Source organism: Neofelis nebulosa, chromosome 3, assembly GCF_028018385.1.
Source record: "Neofelis nebulosa isolate mNeoNeb1 chromosome 3, mNeoNeb1.pri, whole genome shotgun sequence".
Classification (NCBI taxonomy): domain Eukaryota; kingdom Metazoa; phylum Chordata; class Mammalia; order Carnivora; family Felidae; genus Neofelis; species Neofelis nebulosa.
Window position 1 is genome coordinate 195,162,742 of NC_080784.1, and position 23,892 is coordinate 195,186,633.

At 48.6% G+C, this 23,892-nt stretch overlaps 1 protein-coding gene across 10 annotated transcripts in view; it reads left to right on the forward strand.

Moving 5' to 3' along the window:
- Nucleotides 1-23,892, forward strand: part of PROM1 (prominin 1) — a 136,755-nt gene that overhangs the window by 2,370 nt on the left and 110,493 nt on the right. For 6 of the 10 annotated variants that reach the window (XM_058723040.1, XM_058723030.1, XM_058723036.1 and 3 more), the window contains exon 1: nucleotides 21,860-22,002. The gene's annotated coding sequence lies outside the window, so the exon portion shown is untranslated. Of the gene's footprint in view, nucleotides 1-1,028; nucleotides 1,102-21,859; nucleotides 22,003-22,219; nucleotides 22,322-22,372; nucleotides 22,473-23,131; nucleotides 23,151-23,892 lie in introns of those variants that run through there. The other 4 variants (XM_058723032.1, XM_058723033.1, XM_058723034.1 and 1 more) reach the window with 4 other exon arrangements.

Below are 23,892 nucleotides of genomic sequence, written 5' to 3' on the forward strand. Positions count from 1 at the left end.
AAACAGTGTGTCCTTTTTCCACAAGGATGAAAATAACTCAAAATTGTCTTCTTTTTGTGTGAGGAGACTCTGAACTACACAGACACTTGCCCTAGATGAATCAAAGCAGTTGGCTTACAGTGAGGTCCCATAAATTGGTAATGCCTAATTCACAGTTTTCCAGAGGCCAGAACAGCCACTGTAGCTCACTCAGGGCTTAAAAAGGCAAGAGGGGTATTTATAGCAACAGTAACAGCTGATTGTGAGAATTTGGCAATTAAATTCATTCTAGGAAATCTTATAATTACTGAGTTCAGTAGCTATCACATGGGTTCATCAGCTGAAGCCACTGTTTAAAACTGATATTTTTAAAATCTCCATTGAAGCTAAGAATAGAAAAATAAGAGAGTGGCCCTAAGTGGTATCATGGGGGCAAAGTTAGCTCACTGAATTTAGTTCAGTCCCTGAAGAAATAAATCTTTACAAGAGATTAAATGAAAAAAAAAAGCGCTATCCATAAAAAAAGGTATGTTTCCAACTAATGCGCTGACGTTTATTGAAATTTATAAGAACATGACGATTGTCCTTTAAACCATTTCCATGAACTTCTTAAACTAAATACTTCCAGTGTGAAAGCTAATGCATTTTTTAACTTTCATGCTTTTTCCAGAAGAGCGGATTTCCGAAATGTATCACCCACAAACTTGAACAGTAAAAAAAATTTTAAGAACCCCAAAAAATCATAAAAGAAGGATGGAATGGAGATACTTTGATACATTGCAGTGATTTTTTTTCCTTCAGAGAACTCTTTCTTCTTTTAATGATTAAAAAAAAAAAGAAAAAAGATTTTCTTTAATAGAAAATCTGGAAAAATTTTAAGAAGACTAGAAAAGAAAAAAGACTTTTGTCACACTGTTCCCTGAGACAATCATGGCTCATATGTTAGTATATTTCCTTTTGCTCTGCTCTGTTTTGTTTTTTTTTAAGCTAGGTTTTCATTGTTTCTGCGTTTGCTGTTGCTTATCTGACTCTTGTTTCTTCCTCAACAGTACTGGTGACCTGGGAAATGGAGGTCCCGGGGGCGGCAGGAGACTGAGTTTGCCATTCACACTATGACTGTAGGTGAGTTCTTTCTCATCTCCAGGCCGGATGTTTATACAGGTGGGTTCTGAGAAGCTAAAATTGCAACAAAGCCTCTCTCGACAGAAACTAGACAGAAACTCGTATGAAAGTTCGGTACCCATGTCCAAACCCCTTAGCCAGCTGGGAGCCTCAGAGGCAACACTCCTGAAATAGGTGATTTTAAAGGCCGCCCCTGGCAGCTTACAGCTCATGCCCCCGTATATTTATTTACACCCCCCATGAGTTCTGAGTAGGAAGCAAAGGAGGGGAGAGCCTTCCCAGGACACTGCCTGGGCCTCCCCACCACAGATGGCCATCTCTGTGAACCTTGCCGTTGGGGTGGGGCAGGGGACTTTCCCCTCGTGATCCCATGTCCACACTGCTGGGGTCACAGCCTATTTGTGTCAGGGGCAGAAGAAAAGAAGCCATCAGTCAAGGCTTAAGGAAGTGCTTTGTGTTTTCTGCGCCTGCAAAACATGCCCTGGCATGCATCTGATGCCGCCCAGGTGTGATGGCCTCAGCCAGGCTCTGACCCCACAGGTCCAGGACAATGAGTAGTTCTGAACGGCCAGCCTCCACCCCCCCGTCAGCCTCCATGTGTGGTAACTGTGGCACATCCCATTTCCTCTAGGGACACAGCCAAGCCGGCGTTGGGCAGCACAGAAAGGACAGGGCAGTCGGGGATAGAGCCTAGTGCTGGCAGGCAGAAAGAGGATCCAGGGGCAACTGGGGGCCCAGGGGTAAATGGTGCCCTGGGAAGGACTTCTAACTGGGGGTCTGGAAGGAGAGGGAATGGGGTAGAAAGAAAGAAGGAAGCTGCCACTAGCTAAGTCCTTGTTGCTCCCAGTACTACATATACAGCAATTCTGTTATTCGAGCTTCTCAGTGACCCCGCGAGATCAGTCTTGTTCAGCCATTTACTCACAAATATCATGGGCTGGTAGCTCTGTGTCAGACCCTGGGGAGAAGGCAGCAAGAAGACACTAAGCCCCCCACCCTGTGGAGCTTGCCCTCTAACGGGGGGGGGGGGGGGGACACAAGATAGAATTGCGCGCACAAGTACAGGAGATGACAGGTGAAAGTGTCCCAAAGAAAACCTGAGCTACCTCAAGGGACAGCAAGGGGTGTCATCAGCGAAGGTCTCAGAACCATGTGGGTGTCTGGGGCTGAGACCCTAGGCAGAGAGCACAGTCCATGCACAGCCCAGAGGGGAAGTGCTCCCTGCATGCCTGGGGCAGGAGGGAAGACTGGGGGAGGTGGTCGAGGATTATAGACGATAGGTCTAGGTCCCACTGGGCACTTCGGATGTGGTTCTGAGCACAGGTTGGGATGGGGACCCCCGGGGACGCTTGACCAGAGGAGTGATGGGATCTGGCTTCCACTGTGAAAGCTTCACTCTGGCCCTACTGTGGGGAATTAGCCCATAAGTGGGCAAGAGAGAGAGCAGAAGGGGCAAGTTATGACCCGCATTTCCAGATGAAGATTCAGAGGCTCAGGAATGTCTCAAAAATCTGATGGCACCATGACCGTCTAGAATCTTTGAGTGACTTCCCTTTGCCTTTATAATAGAGCTCATGTATGCAGATGAGATCCCACATGGTCTGCCTCAGCCTCCCTCCCCAGCTCCCTCACGGCCATCATCTTTGGACTTGTCTCTTTGATTCCTCAAGGGGCCCGAGTTCAGGTATTTCCCTGGACTTTTTTTAAATCTTTCCTGGTACCTGCAGTGCCCTCCTCCCACTTGCTCACCTGGCTAAGTCCTGCTCATCCTCTGAACCCTTAACCACAGCTGATCCTGTCTCCACAGACCAAGCCACGTGGGCTGGGTACCTCGGCAGGGTCCCCTCCACTTTGGCTGCAGTCCTCACCTTTGAGAGCCCCACTCTTTGTTGGTCTCCCCTCTGGGCTCCAGAACACCCAAGTGCAGGCTAGCTTCTCTCTTGTTCACCCATCAGCACTTAAGCCAGGCACACGACCTGGCACCTAGTGTGGACACTTGCTAATTAATACTCTGAGAGTTGAATAGAAAACTTTCCCAAGATCACACAGCTAAAAAGCAGGAAGATCAGGGTTCAAATTTCTCTCCAACTTCCTGTGGCTTCAGAACTTGAACTCAAGTCTTGACTTTTTTAGCACCAGCTCCTGATGGCTCATGAAAGAGCCATTTCATTTTTCTGGCCCTCGATTTTCCAACGTTACAAAGAGAGCATCAGACATTGAGTGTCTTTCCGACTTCATGCCCTTCTGGTGTTCCCCAGATTCATCTGACCACAAGAAGCTCCCGGGCACTGGGCACTTCTTACGAACACGGATTCCTGGTCTCACACCAGCCGACAGAATCACGACTCCAAGATCGCCTTGGAATCCTGGTTCTGTGTGTTCGCCAGTTTAATCAAGAGCCCTAAGTGATTCTTATCACCACGTAAGTCTTGGAAACACATTTCACTGAGACTCTTTCTCAGAGAAGTCCCCAAAAAAGAAAGGTCAAAGAGGACATAAAAACACGATCACAGTGACTATTTCAACTCCAATAACAGTTCCTTCTCAAATATCTCCTCTCTTTTATAAAAAGAAGCTGAAACTGAAGCCTGATATTTATTTATGTGAATTATTTTGGGGGCCTAACAGAAGGCTCCTGAATTTCCACTGAGAGTGTAATTTCCTGGACAACCTTAAATAGCACTTCTTTGATGAGCTTTGGCCAAGTCTGAATGACTCAAAAGGAACACAAGCAAAGGGGAAGCTCTCAGCGGCCCAGCTCATCTGAAAATACACAGTGGGTAGGTGGTAGAGACAGAACCGGACCCAGCGCTCTGCACCCCTGGCCAGTATTTTCCCTTCTGAACCACAAGACTGTGCCAGGGCAACGCAGGCTCTTCACAGAAAACTGTGATGTTCGCACTTCAGGGCAACAGGTGTCCCATAGACATCAGTGATGACCAACCACAAGGACAGCGCACGGCACATAGGATGCACAAGATAGATAGGGGCTCACTGATTGACCAACCCCACCCTCTTATCAACCCTGACCTGGAAACAGGGCACTTCATTCTCTGCCTCGTTGGAGTATATCTATGGAATACTTAAGACGGGTTCCCACTAGTCAAACAGATATAGGCCTGATGACGAAAAAAATAATCAGTGCATGATCAAGGGAGGCAGCCTGAGTTTTACTCTGCCATTTCCTTACCTCTCAGAACCTCGGTCTCCTCATCTGGAAGATGGGCATGATGCCAAAATCATTGCGTTATTAGTGAAGACTAGGTGAGATGCTGCATAGGGCCTGCACAGCATCGGTCAGCATTGGCTACATGAAAGGACAAATGAGCGGGGGTGGGGGAAGTGGCTCGTTCTGCTCTGGACTTGGAATTTGTTCCCCTTCCTCCCAGACTCTTGCTCTCTGTAACAAGTGTGTGGCACATGTAGCTGGGCCTTTCCTGAATGAAATCTGGGGCTGGGGGGAGAGTGTAAATCCAAACACACTAGACAGAAAATGAATGGCAATTAAAGAAGCCCCCACAGGACCCATCATCTTCCACTGAGTGTGGTGTATTTGCATTTTCTTAGTTAAGAGGAAGTTTGGCTAGCATCACAGTAACCTAAGCCTTCTTAGGGTCTTTATTTATTTGTCAGTCATGATCACAGTGGCAGAGGGAAGCCAGTGCGGGGCTAGACTGATGCTCCGCTCTTGTTCCTGGGCCGTGCATGGCTTCTATTTTCAAGGTCAACTCATGGTCCAAGATGGCTGCTGGATTCCAGCCATCAGTGCAAATTCTGGCCAGCAGGTAGAAGGAAGAAATGAAAGAGGCATCTTCTCCCTCTGTGATGGTTAACCTTATGTGTCAACCTGACTGGCTGCAGGTGCCCAGATTAAACTGTTTCTGGGTGTGTCTGTGAGAATGTTTCCAGATGAGATTAGTCTTTGAATCAGTGGACTCAGTAAAGGAAGCTGCCTTCCCCATGTGGTGGGGCATTGGCCAATCTGTTGAGGGCTTGAATAGAACAAAAAGGTTTTTTTTTTTCCTGCTTGAGCTGGGACATTTCATTTCACCTTCTCCTGCCCTGGGAGAATCTCCTGGACTGGGATTTGTGTCATTGGTCCTCCTTGTTCTCAGGCCTTCGGACTCAGCCCGAGTTCACCACTGGTTTTCCTGGGGCTACAGCTTGCACGTGGTGGACTGTGGGACTTCATGGCCTCCAAACCACGTGAGCCAGCTCCCGCTAATACCTCTTAGACATCCTATTCATTCTGTTTCTCTGGAAAATCCTGAGTAACACAGCCTCTGAGGACCCTTTCCCAAGATTTCACACACCACTACTGCATAATTCCGTTTGATCAGAATTAGTCATATGGGCATGCCAGCTCCAAGGAGGGCTGCGAAACATATCTTTCCTCAAGGAGGCCATGTATGCTGCTTAGTTCGAGATCTCCGGGTGGAAGAAGGAGGGGAAGTGGAAATTGATGGAGGAAGAGCAGTCTGGGCTACATCCTCATTATTTGCATACTGCTTGAATACTCATCAAGGCCAGGGCTTTTCTTAGGCCCACCTTTTTTAAATGTTGAATTGAGGCTGAGAGAATAGAATGCTTTTTCTTAAGTGGGAATTGTATTCAGTAACCTAATATGTGTAACTGACATCTGGGCATTTGCTGTCCTTGAAACAGGCCTTGGGAGTCTGGGGGATGTCCAGGCAAAGTCCAGGGCTCCATGTATCACAGGCAGAAAGCCACACTCTCAGACCGGAAGTCCTTAGAGACAAGGCTTTTGGTAACAAAGGCATAAATAGACTTTTACCGAGTGCTAGCTTTGTAAGACGCACATCCCTGTCAGGCTGTTTTGCGGAGCAGAACCGAAGCTCCGAGAGGGCAAATCCCTTGTGCCAGGTCACAGAGCCAGCGGGCCCCAGACGAATACACCTTTCCATCCCCAAGCTTCCCCCTCATTCCATGATGAAGGGGCCCAGTGTGGTCTTTCCCCATATTCTGCTGTCCCCTATAGGATTCCTCAGCCGAGGAACCCAGACTCTCTATAGTCACCTTCTAGTAATTCTCTAGCTCTCGCCTCCTGACTCCTGCTGCTTCTGTGCCAGCAGCAGGGCCACGTGAGCGGGGAGTCCATGGAAAGCAGAGCTGGGGGGCAGATCCGAGCGACGCTTTGCAGGACGAGAAGGGCAGGGCACTATAAGGAAGGTCTGCAGGCAGACCCTTGCTGGGCAATGTTCCAGCATCCCTCAGGAGACAGCCACAATCACCACACAGGGCATTTTGGAGGCAGATATATAAGTGGGTATTGTGCCTAGAACGCCAGGGCGTGTTCAGGCAGGCCTAAAGAGGCAGGAAGTTCCAAGTTTATTTGGGTTACAATGGGGAAACTCCAGGCCCAGCTCTCAGTGATGGATGGGCCAGAGTTTGAGGACCAGGGGCCAGGTGTTTTCTGGGAGTCCTGTGGCCTTATTGACTCTATCCTCAGCAACTAGGGTGCCCGGAGCCAGGAGGCCCACGGGGGAGAACCATGTCCCGGGTTCTCCTTATTAACAGGAATGGTTCTGCGCCAATGGGGGCCTCCACAGCTTCCACTTGACTCTGAAGTCAGAGGCCCAGGGATTCCTTAAACTACATCTGGGAAACAAGAGTAGCTGAGCCCAAGCTCAGCACTGACCTTGAGAAGAGGGAGGGCGTGCTTGATGTGTTTCAAGTCTTCCTTTCTTTCTCTGGCCTGAAAAGATGGAGGCACATGTGTCGCAGGCAAAGCGGTGGTTCTGAGTCTGAGAGCCCCGAGATTTAATCACTCACCCCTCCGGTGGTCAGCACTGTGACCTTGGAGAAGATACCAGCTAACACACGGCAGATTCGCAGTGAATATTTGCTGAGTAATACTATATGTCAGCCCTGTGCAAGTTCTTTGTCACCAAAACCTCACAATCTGACGCCATATAAGGTGCTAGTCTTAGCTACGACTTACAGACCAGGAAACTGTAGCACCGAGGGGGTTCCACAGGGTGTCCAGCAAGACGTGGGCGGTAAATACCCAGCAGTTGGCCTCCAGAATGTCAGCACTGAAGCCTTCTGATGGAAAAAGCCGAATGAGCAGTCTCTGGGAGTCTCAGTGTCCTCTTGTGCGGGTGGCTGCTGCGGTTGGGGGCATTTGCAGTGCTGGGACAGGATGAGTGCGGGCTGGCCAGTGAGGTGGTGGGAATGTCCCTGGGAGGCAGTGGCTGGAGGGTCAAGGCCTCCCCAGGAGGTAACTCAGACTTGGGATGGGGAGCCACGGGAGACAAGGTGGGTGGAGCGGTAGTCCCAGACAAGGATTGGACTGCCAGCTCTGTGGTCTTCTTCTTTGTTCCGTCCTGCCCAGTATCCTGTGGCCTCAGGCCTGCATCTCCAGAGAGGGGATTGAGAGGTAGAAACAAAAGGAACATTTCCCCCAATTGTCTTCAGGAGAAAGATAAGCAGTGCTAGCCTGGGGCCCCTTTAACAGAGGGTTCAGAGGGTCACATCAAGAAGAGAGGTACCCCCAAGTCTCTGGATACCTTAAAGCTTGTAAGCAACCCTCACAGGCCCCAGGAAGTGACAGGGTGAGGCTGGCAATTCTTAGCCCACCTAGTCTCCCTGGAGGGCAGGAAGGGAGGGATGCCAACCACCAGGTGCTGGGCCCCAACCATGGCCAGACCTTGCAGGGGAGCCGGGGACACACGATGGGGTGTCATGAGCACCTGATGAGATCACAGTGAGAAAGTCTGAACCTGAGCAATTTGGGGGAAATTAACTCAGGTTCATGGCTGTAGCCCTTTCGCCAAGGGTCTCCCCAGGGAGACAGAGGTGCTCCCCAGGTGTCTGAATGCCTTGGGCGCTCATGCTCAACAGAAGGAGAAAGAGGGACAGGCAGAGCTTGCAAAGCTGGGGTGGAGGGTGGAGAAAGCAGAGGAGTGGCAGAGCACCCCAAGAACACCACAGAGGTGCAGGCACCCAGAGGAGGCCCACAGGAAGTATCTATGGGCGTCACTGCGTCCTTTCATAAAACCCTTGTAGTAACTGTGAAATAAGCATCGTTATTCCCATTTTGTCCGCAGTCAAACGAATTCTGAGAGATCGGAAGACATGCCAAAACCACACCAAAGGCCGTACACGTAGTCTGTTCGGTCAAAGCCCACAGTTTTCCTCCCATGCCTACTTCCCGTTTTCACCTAGAACTGATCCTACAGGGAACAGGCTTGTCATACCCAAGGGTTTCTGGAGCCCGTGTCACAGAGCAGTGGCTCCCAGAGCGCACGTTTACTCAAAACGTCTTTGAAATGCCACGATCAAAGTCACCTCTAGTGTAGGGTGTTCTGAGGGGTGTCCAGAAACCTGGACCAGAATACAAGCTGGTTCAAGCAGACGTGAATGTAGGAAGCTCAGAATAAGCTCTTATATGCCTCTTAATGGTATCCACAGTCACACTGAGGGTCACCATGGGATTCCTGGCTTAAGTTTAAAACTCAGGATTGGGGGATGCCTGGGTGTCCTTGTTGGTTAAGTGTCTGACTTAGTTTTGGCTCAGGTCATGATCTCTTGTTCGTGAATTCGAGCCCCACATCGGGTTCTGCAAAGGGCCTGCTTGGGATTCTCTCTCTCCCTCTCCCCCAGCCCACGCTTGCTCTCTCTCTCTCTCTCTCTCTCTCTCTTTCTCTCTCTCTCTCAAAATCAGTCAATAAATAAGTAAACATTTTTGTAAATTTTTTAACATTTATTTATTTTTGAGAGACAGAGAGAGGCCTAGCATGAGCAGGGGAGGGGGAGAGAGAGAGAGAGAGAGAGAGAGAGAGAGAGAGATACAGAATCCGAAGCAGTTGCCAGGCTCTGAGCTGTCAGCACAGAGCCCGACGCAGGGCTCGAACTCACAAACTGTGAGACCATGACCTGAGCTGAAGTCGGACGCTCAACCGACTGAGCCACCCAGGTGCCCCATAAGTAAACATTTTTTTAAAGATTCCTTTAAAAAAATAAAATAAAATAAAACTCAGGATGGACCGAGGAAGCTGCCAAGCAGCACGACAGCGTGTCTATTAACTAATTTAACAGTCGTTTCCTAAATTAAAATATTAAGCTCCCTACAAATCACAAACTGGCTCAGACACAGTGCTGGACTTGGGGAGAACAATGAATCACAGAAGTGTTTGACTGTGGGAAGAACCTCAGAGACTCTGCACCTGGATGAGGAAACAGAGGGCCCCCAGCACTAGGTACTTCTCTAAGTCCGACGGACCATCAGGTCCAGAACTCCCAGCTCTTGACCCCAGTTAGCATGTAGCTTTGGTCTGTAAGCCCAGGGCAAAAGAAATTTCTACCCAAATTAAAATCTGGACATGGCTTCAGAAATACTGCCCCCTCACCTCCGTGGTCAATTACTTCATTCAGTATGACTTCCTCCGTAGTTCTTAACACTGTCTGAAATGGTCCACTTGGTTGATTTGTGTACAGATTTTTCTGTGTATCTCAGAAACTAGACAGTAACCTTTGACCCTTTTCTGTTGTGGTTCCTGCCATGTCTTTGGGGCAATGCCTGGCACATATAGAAGGCACTCAATAAATATTTGTAGGAGAAAGGGTGGAAGGGGAAAGGAAAGAGAAGGAAGAAGGAAAGGAATTTAGCACCTGTTAGGTGCCAAGCACTCTCTATATTGAATTTTCTTTGTGTATGTATTAGTTTACAATATTTTTATTTTTAAAAATACCTTTATTTTTAAAATACCTGGAGGAATGTCTAAGCACTGGCAGGCCCATTTCCAATGAGGACGCTTAGGTTGGAGAGGTGAAATGATTAGTCTAAAGGGACTCAGCCAGCATGTAGCAAAGCACATCTGAAGCCAGGTTAGGGTGCTTATACTAAACACTTTCAATAGAGGCATATTTATTGAGCTCCTACTCTCTGCCAGGCACAGTTTTAGGCTCATGGGATATTTGAGTGAACAAAGCTTACAGAGCTTACAGGTCATGGAAACCTATAACTTCGGTGATGTGTAACAGAGGAAGGGACAGCAGGCCTTGATGCGGCATCTGAAGGACATTGGCCTTCCAAGCCCACCTTCCTGGGTTGGGCTCCGCACTGGCTGTCTCAGGCTTCACCTTGAGAAGCAGGAAGCTGGAGCCCTGGAGGACGATGGCGGAGGTGTCCTGGAGCCTCTTCCCTGCATCTAATTTCCTGCTTGGGGAGGGGAGGAAGTGGGGCAGGGCATGGAGTTTCTAACTGTGACCTAAGTGTAAATGAAAGTTTATTGTGTAGACCCAAGATGTTGAGGCCTGCAGACATTTGCTACACATAATAATTGCACTTTTTTTTTTAATCAGCACTTGGAAGGAGAAAGGCAGCACAAGATGTTAGATCTAATGGATTCTTCCAAAGGCCAGAGCCTTCAACTTATAGGAAAAGGCTGGATTCCTTAATAGGACACCGAGGCTCTCACGAACCAGTCCCTGAGCACCCCCCAACCCAGGCCGTCTCCTGACAGGCTCATCTGTCTGCACGCTGCACAGTTTTCTCCTCCCCAGTCCTCCTTCCGGGCTCACCTTCCTGAAACTAACATAACAGCATTACCCCTCTACTTTACAACCTCACATGGCTACCCCCCATTGCCTTCACATGGTCCAAATCCCTTGGTATGGCAATCTGACCCCTTCCATTCTCCTGCTCTAGATTTATCTCTCCTTATTCATTTTCTCCAACACTATGTTCCAGGCACATTACAATCCAGCCTCACGATATCATTGGCTGAGTCTGAACACACCTGGGTAGGTTACTCTTCTGCTCAGAATGTCTTCCTTGTTCTCCACCTGATGAACATCTCATTCCAAAGGATTAGTTTCTGAGCCCATGGTCAGAAACTTTTCCTGACCCACTCAGGGCTGAACTCAGTATTCATTGCTATCTTTATGCCCATATTTACCTCATCCTCTCCCTCTGTCGGGCCACCTAGAATTCAGAGTGCCCTGTATTTGTTTCCCCCACAAGATGGTGACATTTTTGAGGGCTGGACTTGGTGTGAATCATCTCTGCATGTGTACAGCCTAGTATAATGGGGTGCAGAGCAGAACCCTAAAGAATTTTTTTAGTGAATGAAGGGAAATGTATGGGTGAACTCTGGTCTTGACCAGTATTGCATAGAGCCATGTGAAGGCCGGCACAAAATATAAGGAGGTGCCCCCAGAGCTCATTAATTAGGATAAATAATATTTTAATGCAATATTTTCTAAAACTCCAATATCTATGCCCCAACTCCATGATGAAAAAAATCAGTATGTTAAGAAAAGATGGTATCTGATCCTGCACCTTAGGAGACATTCAGCTCCCCTGAGTCCTGGCCTAAACAATTTGCTCAGAGGGAATGACTGCCAACATACGTGCTCAGTGGCTGAGTTAGCAACTGCCACCGTGAGACCGGAGAGAAGGACGTGGGTTAGAAAGTAAGGTGAAGGCAAAGCAGATAGTGGAGGTTGTGTATTCATCCATCAGACATCAGCAGGAAGCAATCCTGGCCAATCTTAGCCAGAGAAGGAATGTACTGGCAATGTATTGGGTGATTCCTGGCCTTGTCAGGAGGCTGGAGAGCAGAATCAGAACCAAGGACAGTGGGGACAGCCTGGTTAGGATGTGGCTGTTGGCACCTGCTACCCACCCACACCACCATCACTGCTACCCTCTGTTGGTCTGATTGGCCCTATTTGCCATCTCACACATCCAAGAGTCAAAGTCACAGGCAAGAGTAGCCAACTGACCAGGCCTGGATAAGACAATGCCTTGGGTGCATGACAGGTCAATGGGAGGAAAATCTTTTGGCTTTTGTGGTGGGAGATGTTGGACTGTAGCCCACGACTACCCCCACGGAGGGATGTCTGTTTCAGCTAGAAAAGAAATTGAGTGTTGGACAGGACAACTCTACAAATGGCAAATACTAAATATAGCTAAGGTTGAATTTCTCCCGAGAGATTGTGTAGAGCCATTAATTAAGATAGAAAACTCTGGCAAAGGGAAAAATATACTAAATTGGTTTTACTTTCAGATTTGTGTTCTGGTTCTACTTCACACATAGGTGAGGGCCAGTAGGACACATTTGGATTCTTTTCCATGGTGGTGAAAAGCTGTGGGGATGCGTGGCCCTCTTACACCTTCTAGTACGGTTTTAGTGAGCAGCTGCCTTCTTGCAGTGGGGATTAGGAGTGGGGCATCAGAGCCATCCTATGATCTGTAGCTCCCGTGTCTTTTTGATATCACTTTATCCAGTTAATCCAACCAGCCACAGACCCATGGGATGGGAAAAAGCAAGGTAGAGTAAAGAAGGATCATTGTTCTGCCCTAGATACAATCAGGGGTGGAGTGGTCAGGAGGAAAGGACCAGCTCTCCTTGGAACTCTCCGATGTGCAGATCTCCTTTAATGCTCTCAAACCCCAGTGGTACTACCTGTGTTAACTCCACTTTTCAGGTGCGGTAAACCAAGGCTCACAGGAGTTAGGTGATACGTCCGAGGCAACACATGGACTTAGTGTGCCAGAGCCAGACTCAAACCCAGCCTGGTCTATTCCACGGTCCACTATTCCAGAATCCATGTCACTCCCTGGTTCATAACCAAGCGTGAGCAATTTGCATCCATCACTGCCCCTTGTTTATTAAACTTCCCAGGCATTTGCCATATTCCCTCCATAAGAACTAATGTGTCAAAAGTAGCCAAGATGAGACAGATCTCTCTCCTAGCCTGCTGGCTGCACTTTCACCCCACATTCAACTCAGCCCCGGCAGCCATCTCATTCTCACTGAAGTTCATGGACGGGCCCCAGGGCCCCTTCTCATTGCCCAATATTCCAGCCATTGACTTTTTTTTTTTTTTTTACCTTATTATAGTGGAAAATTTCAAACTGGCATGAAACAGAACCCCTGATACCTATTACTGAGCTTCAGTAATTTTACTGACTTAAATTCTACTTCAGTGCACGCTTCCAAAGTTCATTAGTGTTCCCTGAATCACTAGGTCTCCTTACCGGGGGACTTTTCCTTAGGATTCAAGCTTAATTTTACTTTTCTGGTTGCCTCCAGCCCCTACTTCTTCAAATGAGATGCCTCGAAAAGCAGTAAACCCTCTTTTTGGTCTTATGCATCTTAGCACTTTTAGACAGCGTTAAGTGGCTTCTGAAATGCTTTGCAGAATGACCCCCATGCAGATATTTCTTTCCGCACGTCTGTAATTCTGTCTTTTGTCCCAGTTAAGCTCTCAAATCCCCTAACCCCAGCTCAGTTTTTTCCAAGGCCCTGCTTCCCCAGGCTTATCATCATTGTTTTGTTGTGTTCCAACAGATTCCAGGATTTTGTTGTTGTTCCTCTTACATCTTCTTTCTACATTATCTTTCTATCACCACTGTTATTTGCCGTGTGATGGAGTTTAATGACGTAACTACAGTATTTGGGCAGCCGGGTCCAAGCAAATTGTTTCTCATTGGGATGGGGTTGAAGTCACCTCTGTGTCCCTACATTCCAACCTGTCCCTTGGCTGGCACAGGTTAGATGTTTATTTAAAGCTCACTGAGAAAATGTCTTTATTTTGGCCCTAGGTCTGAAAGCTGCCATCTGTATTTTTGTGGTAAGAGCTTCCAACTGGGAGAGGGAAGGTGGGAATTTGAAATGAATCATCCCACCTGTAAGTATTTGTTCATGTCTGTTTTCTCTCCTATACTATACACTTGATGAGGGCAGGGACTGTCTGCTCTCATGTCCCCGCTACCTAGCACCATGCTGGAACATCGTGTTCAATAGACTTTTGTTTAATTTGCTCGGACAATACCTGCTTCCTATGATTATCATAAATATTAAATGAGATATTGAGAGTAATCGTTACTTTGATAAATGGTAACTGTTACTCTTATTATAAAACCAATAAAACGCAGTCTTGGTTGGTGTGTCTTGATTCCCGGGAAGATAGGGGTAATAATACCCCCTTAGGAGAGTTCATTAGATAAGGGAATGAATGGAAAATACTTTGCTCAGTGCTTGATAGATAGTACTTAGTTAATAAGTGACAACGAGTACACAAACTGGATGTGTTTTTTCTACCTTTCAGCACTGTCTTGCAGTTACTATATTTATTTGTCTTCTTATGATGGGGTAATAGTTTCACCTGTTCCTCATGTTTTTCCCTAAGATTTATTGAAGCCCTGTAATGTGCCAGGCCCTTTCTCATTAAGTCATGGCTAATATCATTTACAGTCCGATTCCCTTTTTTTGGATGCTTCTCTGCTCCAAGTTATAAGTAAAATGTTGAGTTTCTCCAAGCTAGGTTATACTCAGAACAAGCACCCAGTACCCAGCCCCCAGTGTGGGACATTTCTGAATGTCTCCAGGAGGAATACAAGTAGGCCAACTGCTTTCCTGAAATATCTCACATTGCAACTCCTCCAGGGCAGGTGTAGAGGTGATGTGAAGTCAACACGGGAGCTGGTTCTGCAGGGCCAGGTAGATAATATGAGTGGTTAAGTGACCTGGGTGCCGAATATGCTTCCGTTTATGTCCCAGATCCTTAGCATTTGCCAAATCTGCTACCAGGAGTCCCTCTTTAATGTACCTGATAAAATTCTGTCCAAACTCAATACTTTTTCCTATGCCTTAAAAAAAAAAATCGAACTCTAGGTGTTGAATACTTGTGGGTGTCACAGCTGGGAGGAGGGTGTTACTTTTACCTGGTGGGCAGAAGTCAGACATCCCGTCGAACGTCCTGCACACCCAGGACCAACCGTGACAAAGAATTAGCCGGTTCAAAATGTTGAGAGGAACGAAGTTAAAAAAAAAAAACCCTCATCTAGAACAATTTTCTCACTTTGTAATTTTTCCTCCTTCCATAATGAAAATTATTCTGGAATTCTCTCCCAGATTTTACCCATTGGAAGGGATTATCCCATCTCCAAGCACGGTTCCTGCACATACTCCAGTCCTTCGTCCACATTCCCTGATCTTCCGTGGGTGAGGTGTGCACTTGAGTTCTGAGAATGGACGAAAGAACCTCATTTGTAAACATTTGAAACTGCTTCCCAGCCACTTTCCTTGATCTTTAAGAACCTTAAACCTATTGGGGCACCTGGGTGGCTCAGTCAGTTAAGTGTCCAACTCTTGATTTCACTCAGGTCATGATCTCACAGTTCATGGGATCAAGCCCCACTTCAGGCTCTACGCTGACAGCATGGAGCCTTCTTGGGATTCTCTCTCTCTCTCTCTCTCTCTCTCTCTCTCTCTCTCCCCCTCCCTTCCTTAAACCTATTAATTAAAAAACAAATTATTCTGTGTTCTCAGCCGTCAGAGTTTATTGAAATCTTTTTGAAATCTTTCTCCCTAGCAATTTCTTGGAGTGTTGGGTCAAAGGCTGCTCTAAATGAGTTGGCTGTAGGGAGGCTTTGGGAGAGAAGTTGGCAGGAACTTTAGTGTGGCACTTACAGCATCTCTGTCCCACCGAAGAGGCTGTTACAATATTAGAACCTATGCAAAGATTTAGAGTTTCACCTTTCCAGCATATATTCAAATTTTAATTTACAGAATTAATTATTGTTAAAATTTGCCAGTTGCTACAGACCATAAGCTCCATCGGGGCTTCTAAATTGTAACTTTCGAGGAATTAAAAACATGATTGTCATGTAAATGTACAGTGGATGCATATCAAAGATTTTACTCAACTCAGTAATTACTGAGGGGACTAGTAAGATGTTATGACTGGTTCCGAGGACACGTTGAAGAGCAGACATTTACACAGGCAATCAGCAACACTGAAATGAATATTTTCCAGTAGTTGCAAAACATGTCACTAGATGCTTACAGATTTGTAATATGACCCAGTCCATAGAAATACAAATAAAGGTATACACCTCTATAGAAGCTGCAAGTTCCCTGAACATCCCTTAGATCATGCCCCTTGCCACACCGACAAAATGCCAATCATCTGTGTTGCCCATTTCCACGTGTTGGACAACTTCTTCTGCAGGGCAGAGATTGGAATATGTCCTCAACATATTTTTTTCTGGTGTGAAGCCTTGCCAATCCTTGGGGTGAAATAGGTAAGTATCTGTGGGGTGAACATTTAGCTTGTGTATCCCACAGCCTCACTCTCCTAAGCTATGAAATTGGAAATGAAAAGGGGGGTAGGGGCGAGAGAGAGAGTTTGACAAAGAAATAGAAAGAGCGGATAGAAGGGCGCCTGGGTGGCTCAGTCAGGTCATGATCTCGCACCTGGTGGGATCGAGTCCTGTTCCAGGCTCCGTGCTGAGCATAGGGCCTGCTTAAGATTCTCTCTTTCTTTCTCCCTCTGTCCCTCTTTCCTGTTCAAGCATTCTCTCTCGCTCTCTCTCTCCCTCTCTCTCTCTCTCTCTCTCTCTCTCTCTCTCAAAAAAGAGCAGATATAATAACTACCATTTATTGCCTACTCTGTGCCAAGGATGTTACATATGTCAGCTCACTTAATCTTTGCAAACCCCTCTATTTTGTACGTAAGGACACTGAAGTTCACAGAGGTTAAGTAACTTATTCAAGGGTATGTAGTGAACATGCTTATTGATTTGGTGGCTTCCATGTTTCATGTTCTCTGTAAGGGAGTGAGCTCTGGGAGGGCAAGGGCTTACCCTTTGTTTTATTCTCTGCCATATCTTGCTCAGTCTGGCCCCCAGAAGGGGCTCAGTCAATATCCATTGAATGCATGTATGAGCGATGTATGAGCGAATGAATGAATGGATGAATGAGTGAATGAATGAAAGAGCAGAGCAAGGACTCATTCCCGTATGTGTTCAAACACCACATCCCATAAGTTCTCCACTACACTACATCACAAAAAATAGCTGTCCTTCTTCACTCCATGGAGTAAGTAGCTGGATGGAACTATAGTTTTTTTTAAGTTTATTTATTTATATGCAGAGAGAGAAAGAGAGCATGCATGCACAGGCAGACATTTATGTAGGCAATCAGGAATGCGGAGAAAGAGAAGGAGATAGAGAGAGCGAGGGAGGGAGGGAGAGGTTCCCAAGCAGGACACAAACTCATGAACCATGAGATCATGACCTGAGCTGAAATCAAGAGTTGGATGCTTAATCGACTGAGCCATGCAGGCGCCCCAGAGCTATAATATTTTATATTGTATTTCATAGTTTTTACTTTATTTTGTTTTCCAGTTTTACTGAGAAAATTCTTTTTCCTTGTGATGAGAACTTTTAAGATGTAGTCACTTGGCAACTTTCAAATATACAAAACAGTATTGTTAAGTGTAGTCGCCATGTTGTACATTACATCCCCAGAACTAATTTATCTCATAAACGAAAGGTGGTGCCTTTTGACCATCTTCCCCCTTTCCCCCACTCCCCAACCTCTCTGCCCCTGGCCACCACAAATCTGATCTCCATTTCTATGAATTGGTTTTATTAGATTCCATATATAAGTGAGATCATACAGTATTTGTTTTTTCTCTTCTCTGACTTATTTCACTTGGCTTCATGCCTTCAAGGCATTAAGGTGGGTGGGACTATAACATTTTAGTTACTCTGGCAAAAATGAGTGTTTTAATGAGCAGACAGTTTATTGTGCTTAAAATAAATACCTGATTATAGCTCAAGTGGCAGATAAAGTATGAAGCAAAGGAGAATGATGTTTTAAAAGCCTCACAATGAATTAAAAAAAAAAGTGGGGTGCCTGGGTGGCTCAGTCACTTGAGTGTCTGACTTCGGCTCAGGTCATGATCTCGCGGTCTGTGAGTTCGAGCCCCAAGTCGGGCTCTGTGCTGACAGCTCAGAGCCTGTAGCCTACTTCGGATTCTGTGTCTCCCTCTCTCTCTGCCCCTCCCCCGCTCACGCTCTGTCTCTCTCCTTCTGTCAAAAATAAATAAACATTTAAAAATAAATGAATAAAAGTCTCACAATGAGGGAAATACACAAGGGGTAAATAAGAGGAGAGATAGCATTTGATAAAAGTTTTATTATTTTTTTTCCCCCAAGAATGTTCTGGATCAAAGGAAGTGGAATCTCTAGCTCCTGACCTATATGGTAGGTGCTGCATAAAAATTACTGAATGAGTGACTAACAAATGCCTTAAGGAAAGCTTTCATATGATGGGCGGAGAAGTGCCAATTCTTAGAAGGAAGTAATAGTAGCAATTATTCCCAGAGGGGTAAAACACTTCTTAGCGTAGAGGTCAGTTTTACTGTTGTATGAATTACATGTCCCTGGGTGAGCCTTTTAGGGGATATGATAAAAACTGACAACTATAGAACCAGAAGTTGTGGAACTTTCTTGCTTACCCCCTTCCTCAATCTCAGTCCAAGCATTGAGACGAAGGCACCTCGCCCTCCTTGAGAAAATGAGATCAAGTATCCTAACACTTTGTAATTCTCTGCCCTGTGCCGCTTGTTTTTTCCCATATGGTGATGAAAGGCAAATTATGAAGCCCTGTCTGAGTTAGTGTGCGTTAAAAATGATGTCGGCACAGATGAAAGCCAGCCCTAGAGATGAAGCATTTATTTGAAACTGTTACTGGAAGACAGATTCAGCACATAAAATATAAAACCACCCCACGCTGGCCCCCAGTGAGTGGGATGGGGTTTTCCAAATTCCCAGTTCAGAATCCAAGCACTGAGACACTGGTCTTGGCCCTGGTCTGGCCCTCGCTCTGTCTTTCCTCCTCTTTGTCCAAACTGGGGTGAAGTTTTCTTCCTTTGAATTCGTACACAATGGGCTTGATGAATGAGTTACAAATCTTACCTGAAGGTTCTTGAGGTTCAAGAAGAATGTTTTTTTGGCTTTGGGTTATTAAACATCAGCAATGCTATTTTTGGTTTCTAAGCCCAGAGGCAAGGGGAGAAAAAGCAAGATGAACGAACAGGAAAGTATGAGGTAAAACGTTTATGGGAGAACTCTGGCTTGCAGGAAGCCATTCCTTTGAAAACGAGTGGCATTTCTATTTGGAACAATCAGTTTCTCTCTTTCTCTCTCCCCACAACTCCCACCTCCTGCCCCCGCTCAACTTCTCCCTCTCTCCTTAGCCGTCTCTTACACAAATTTCAGTCTTAAGACAGGGCAGCAGATGTTGAAATGACACAAACTTATTTTCCTGAAGGGTCATACGCTGTCATGTTTGTTGGTCATACAAACACATTATTGGGGAGGGACATAGTTATTTATAGTAGGAAATGTCATATTAATTAGAATAATATACTCACTAACCTATTTTATTTCAGTCTTGGTGATTCAGAGAAGGCTATCCAAAGTCTTTTATAAGGAACGGCTTGTCAAAGATTGAGGATTGTTGAATGGCCAAGCGTTGTATACTCACAGTAATTAATGTCAACACTTCATTTCTTCTTTTTATTTTTTTCAACATTTTTTATTTATTTTTGGGACAGAGAGAGACAGAGCATGAATGGGGGAGGGGTAGAGAGAGAGGGAGACACAGAATCGGAAACAGGCTCCAGGCTCCGAGCCATCAGCCCAGAGCCTGACGCGGGGCTCGAACTCACGGACCGCGAGATCGTGACCTGGCTGAAGTCGGACGCTTAACCGACTGCGCCACCCAGGCACCCCAACACTTCATTTCTAATGCCACAGAACCCTGATCATTTCCGTGGAAACTTAAGTTTCTTATCCCATCCTGTTGTCATTTTTGCTTTATTACGGTTCACTATTTAAACCAATGCCATCCGTTAGACCTTCCTGTGCTGATGAAAATGTCCCCGATCTCCGATCTCCGGGGTCCCAAATGCCAGCCTCTAGCCTTATATAGTCACTGAGCAAAGCTATTGGACAGATGAGGAATGTGAAGCCCAGGGCGGTTACATGACTTCCCAGGGACCACATTGGCAGTGAGTGACAGAACCTGAATGAATCTCCGGGCTCTCTCCAGCTGCCACGATGCCTCATGTTTTGATTTCATTTGGGCAGGAAAAATGAGGGGCGATTTCAGAAAGGAAGGCCTAATTTTTGCACCTAACGACTGGGTGGAAAAATGCAAATAATATTACCTCTTCCAGTCAGAGAAATTCAGTTGTGCTAGAATTTCTAATTTGAGATTAGAAGACTAGCATTAGGACTCCAAGCTGAACTGAACAGAACAAATCATTAAGTCCTGCATTACTATCTGCCTAAGGCTGCTCAGAACAGATCTTAATATTGTGTTCTATGTTTATTACATATTCATTTAATTATTGAACCCCTACAATGGTCCACATAGAGTAGGTGCTGGGGGGTGGGGGGAGAGTGTAGGAAAATGGATACAAACAGTTGAAGCATTCAGTGCCTACAGGAAGACAGATGGCCAACCATTTCAATGAGGTGCTAGAATGCCATGCCACACTGTCAATCAGGGGAGCACCGGTCAGAGGGTTTTATGTTATCTTCTGATATCCTGGGGTTAGGGCAATGATGGGCTCTGGAAGCCAGATCTGGGTTTAAATTCAGCGCTTCGTTTAGTACCTCTGTGACCTCGGGCAAATTACTGAACCTGTGTTTAGCCTTATCTTTAAGATGGAGATAAGAGGCTGTCTTTGTCACTGAGATTATACAAAATAATGCACTTGAAGCACCTGGCCTAGTGCCTTGTTCAGAGGGAATATTCATTAGGTGTTAGTGCTCACTTCTATTACTGTCATCATTGTTATTTTTACTATTATTGGTAGGAATAAACATGAGCCCTGTGAGGCATGATTATCTTTATTTTGCAGACAAGGAAACTGAGGCTTGGGGAGACTAAGCAGCCAAAGTCACAGTGATAAAAAGGGACAGGGTCAAGGTTTTAGGCAAGTCAGAGCTGGCTGCTGGCAGGAAGGGAGGACTCCCCTCTGGGCCCAGCCCTGCGAGGGCTGCCTTTGAGCAGAGGTGTTGGGAGGCCTCTGGAGGTGTTGAGGCAGAGGCCTCTGACCAGTAGGAGCGAAACCTTAGGCCTGATCAGAAGACTTAAACTACCACCTAAACGGGGCTATGCCTGTAGTGTCATTTTCAGAAATGTCCTGAACTAACACTTGTCGTCCTAGAAATATGCACGTTCAAGATCAGTTTAAACTTTAAATCAAACAAACAATGCTCCTTCCAGCAGCGGTTTTATGCTAGATCCTGGGGTAAGGGCGAGCTACGTTGGGAATGTTCCTGTGCATTCTTCCCTCCATCCGTATCGCAAACATTAAACGCCTACCGGGAACTATCCGGTAGCATCCCGATGGTGCTAGTCTTCCCTAAATCTTACCTTTCCTACAAGGGTATCTCAATTCGAGACAGGAAGTGGTGAGTGAGGCGTGAGGTGCCCGTTGGTGAGAGCAGTTAGGGGCGGGAGGGAGTGCCGAGGGCCGGTTTCCACCCGCTGCAGCTCGGGGACGAGGGGATGTCAGGGGACTCTCCGCCCCGCATCTGAAAAGAGCAATTACATCCTGCTTCGTGCTACAGCAGATGCCTAGATGCGTACACGAGAGCAAGGACAGCTTTAGGCGGGTTTTCCAGGCTTTGTGATCCGTACAGACGAACGCACCAAACGATTTGGGTTGGGTTTTGTTTGGGTAAATTAGAAAAGAGGTCTGTTGGGGGTCGGCAATCGAAGATCTAAAGCTGGGGGCGGGGTCAACCGAGGTCCATCGAGCTGGGGCCAGAGAGAGGAGGAGTTTTCCGCGGGGTGGCTGCATTCCACCCGGAGGCTCGGCCCAGGTGAAGGGGGCGTGGGTACTGTGCGAGGGGCGTGCGCGGCCGAGCAGGACTCCCGCCTCAGGAAATGCACGCAGTCCTGGGCCGGTGGGTGCCTCGGGGCGTCGCGGCGAAGCAGCCCTGCCGACCCAGTCCGGGGCGCGTCCAGAACCCCAGGCTTAGTTAGCTACCTTTAAAATCCCGAGCCGGTCCCGGACCGGGAACCGGGCCGCCAGCTCAGCTCTCCCGCTGGGGGGGTGAGTACGCTCAAGATAGCACTGCCATTCCCGAGGCTCCATCCGCGAGTGCCCGCCCGGGAGCAGGGGGAGGCCGCAACAGGTCCCCGCGGACCCCGCGGGCCTCGCTCGCGCGCCTCCAGGGCCGGTGCCTTTCCCGGCGCGCCGCGTCCCGGGGACTGACCGGCGCGCGGGGCGGCCGGGCGGCCACTCCGGAAGCCGTCCCGGTGGTCCCCCGAGCGGCTCATAAATCATTCATGAGCCGGAGTCGGGCGAGCCCCGCCGCAGGGGGGAGGGCGGGCGGCGCTGGGGCCGAAACGGGAGCAGGACCCGGCGCACGGTGAGTAGCGGCGTCCTCATCCCGGAGCCCGGGAGGCGTCTGCGGAGACGGTAGGGGCCCGAGCGCACCCCCGGCCAGAAGGCTGGGGGCAGGAAATCGGGACCGGAGAGGCTCGCTGTGCGCCCTCCTCTTCCCGCTGGCCCGGCAGCAGGTAGTAGGAGCCCCCCCCCCCCCCCCGAGAGCGGCCGGGAAGCCAGGGGGCTGCAAAGTGGGCGAGGTGGTCCGGGCGCCGGGGCCAGCGGGAGTTCCGGGCAGAGGGCGGACGCGCGCAAACTTTGCCGGGTGGCTGTGTGGTGGGTCTTCTTTCCATCCCCTGGAGGGGAGCCGGCGGCTGCGGCGCGCCAGGTTGCAGGGCACACGCCAGCGGGACCGGGACCCCCGAGGCCGGGGGCTCGCTCTCAGAGAGTGCGGAGGACCGAGGGGAGGCTCTTCAGGGAGTTGGGGAACTGTTCTGCGGCGAGTGGAGTGTTGGGGGAGGCCAGGAGGTCGCGGGGCACGGAGCCTTCCCTGCTGGGGATGGAAAGGGGTCACCTCCCTCTGGCTTTTCCAAATGGAGTACGCGGTGCAAAGGGCCGCAGCAAGAGGGGGACCCTGGGGGAGCAATGAGAGGCCGTCTCCCCGCGCCCATGGGAGAGCGCACGCACCCCTGGCTTGACGCAGCCCCCTGCCCCCTTGGGTGCACAGCTCGCGCACCTACGGCGTTTGCCGCGTGGAGCACTGGGTGCTGCGTGCTCCCGGCGCACCTCGCCAGTACGGCGCCGGCTGGGACAACAAAGGGAAGCGTGGACAGAGGAAGGAGCTTCGAGGTGCGGGAGAGGCGGGGCCCGAGGTCAGTTTCCCCGAAAGCCCGCGCCGAGAGGGAGGGGATCCGATGGGGTGGCACACCGCTCCGGTCCCCTTCCTCCCAGGCGACCCCGATGCAGCCTCCCCGGGGCGGCGGCGGGGAACCCGCGCGGACGCGCTCCGGCAGCCAAGTTACTCCGGCAACCCCCTCCCCCAAGCGGCGGCGGATTCCTTGAGTCTCCTCGCTTCCCGCGCCAGCCCTGCAGCCCATTCTTTTGTGTCCCGCAGCCCGGGAGAGCCTCCTGCGGCGGAGGAAGAGAGGGCAGGAGGGGGCCCGGCCTGGCGGTGGGTTGGAGAGCAAGACCGGGGGGGGGAGCCGGCGCCCCAGGCTTCCTGCAGCAACAGGTTGAGCCTTAGCCCCAGGCGGCTCACTGACCCTTCTCCCTCCCGGGCTCCCGGATTCCGAGAGGCTTTCCAGGCCGCCTGTGGGCTGCGGCTGACCTTTGTGAAGACACGCAGGTGAATGATTGGGGTCCTTGAACGCCCCACTGGAGACTCAAGCATCTGCTTTTACATGTCAGGTTGAACCTTGCGAAATGGAGCCGTTTTTGTGGCTCAAAGACTTTCTCACTCTTTTGAAAGTATCTTCGGAGCTGTCCTGTCAAATTAGGGTGAGCCCAGGGCCGCGGTGGGGTTTGTGGAATTGATCCTGGCAATGGCAGTAGGGACCCTTTATTGACTAGCAGCTGTGTGCCGGGGAGCTGTACCCATTCGGGGTCTCACCCTCC